Source organism: Citrus clementina, unplaced genomic scaffold (genome assembly GCF_000493195.1).
Source record: "Citrus clementina cultivar Clemenules unplaced genomic scaffold, Citrus_clementina_v1.0 scaffold_6, whole genome shotgun sequence".
NCBI classification, from domain to species: Eukaryota; Viridiplantae; Streptophyta; class Magnoliopsida; order Sapindales; family Rutaceae; genus Citrus; species Citrus x clementina.
In genome coordinates, this window is record NW_006262139.1 from 10369182 (window position 1) to 10371222 (window position 2041).

The window sequence follows — 2041 nt, forward strand, 5'->3', positions numbered from 1 at the left end:
ACTTATAATTATTCCAGATTAGAGTCAATGTGGATATGGCTTATATTGATCCCGAATTGGAGATCAATAGTTATATAGTAGTTTATATGAAAAGTCTGAAGATAATTAATAATGATAAAATTCAGAAATACTAATGGTAAGCAGCACATAATTACTAACTAAATCACATGCTAGGAATTCAGACATATAGGCAAAAACAGTTATAGAATCTAACGATATAAAATCAAATGAACAAAATGATGGTGGAGACTAAGATCTAGAAAGAAATTTCTCACAATTCTGTGTTTCTCGGTTTATAATTTGAGGTAAAATGGATTCAGAAATGATCTTTTGGCTATCTAACAAAAAGTCAAGAGAAATCCAAATCAAAAAATTCTCTAAATACAAACGCTGACTTGGTGTTGGAACACTTTTTGCAGGTACACATTCGGGTTCAATTTGTGGAAATCTTCAAGGGCTACAGATCAACTTTAGAGCTGGTGAAGTAAACAAGTATAATTAACTATTGGTTTCTTCATTAATCATTTGACATAGGATAATTAAAGGTTTCATGAACCTTCAGCACCCATTAAAAATTTTTATTTCAGTCCATGTCCAATAAAAGCCCCATTTGATTAGGGAAAAATGGCCCGTTTCATCCTTATTATTTAAATAATAATTTATTTCATTCATATTTTTTAAGCAATAGCCCAAAACACCATTTTGTTAATTTACTGTTAACATACTGTATAATTTATTAAGGATAAAATAGAATTATCAAATAAAGATATGCAAAATATTTTAAAACAAACTCTCAAACACAATAAAAAAAGCTTTTATCTTTCTGCATAAATTTAGAATTTAAGGATAACTTAATGAATAAACAATAATAACGTTAAGTAATATGTAAAAGATATATTTAGGAAAAAAATATAGATTTCATAGGCACTAGAGTGAATTTTTTTAATCTTTTAGCTTATCCTTGACTTTAATATGGTCAAGACAAATAAATAAATAATCAATCAGTACTATTATTCTACTAAAAGTAAACACAGACTCCTTCATTTACTTGAGAAAAATACACACTAAAGACATAAAAACATATATTTAAAAATACTATAGAATAAAATAAACTGCATTAGAGTGTATTTTTTTAATCTTTTAGCTTATCATTGATCTTAACAGGGAAACCAATTCATGATTGGAAATTTATTATTATGATTATTATTTAAAATTTAGTTGACTCCATAAAAAAATTTAATGCACACATGCGTTCATGTATATATATACATGTGTATGTGTGTGTGTTACATATTCCTTAGTGTTATTTTTGTTTTATTAAGTTATCCTTAGATTTTAAATACTGCAAAAAGTTAGATGTTATTCAATTATTTTTGAGATTCTTATTTTAAAATGGTTTGCATTTATTTACATGAAAATCCTATTTTATCCTTAATGAATTATAGAAGAAACTAATTGTAAAATTTACTAATTGTTTGAAAAATAAGGATGAAATTAACTATTATTTAGAAAGTAAAGATGAAATAGGCTATTGTGTTAAACCCTAAGGATGAAAATGTTTTTTTTTTAATTGTTGTAGTGATGGGTCTAATAAAAAATTTATGCTATGTTTACTGAGTGAGAGTGTAGTGCGGATTTCTCCCAATTTAGTGTTTACTTACATATTTTAAGGGAGGAGTGAAAACTTCACTCCATGGGTCTCATCCATTTTTTTAGTGGAAAGTGGGAGTCCCACTCCCACGGGGGGAGGTGGGAAAATTCCTTATTTATTAAATTTAATATAATTATATTTAATAAAATAAAATAAAAAATATTATATTTATTTACATAATATTTTTACATTATATTATTTATTATATTTATTAAAAATAATAATAATAATAAACTTATTTAAATATAATATTATTATATTTAGTCAAAAATAATAATTTACATAGATTTTAAGTTAAAATTACTTAAAAATAATAATATTATATTCATAAAGAATTAATAATATTATTATGTACTATTTTTATTTAAAAATTTAATATTATTATATTTA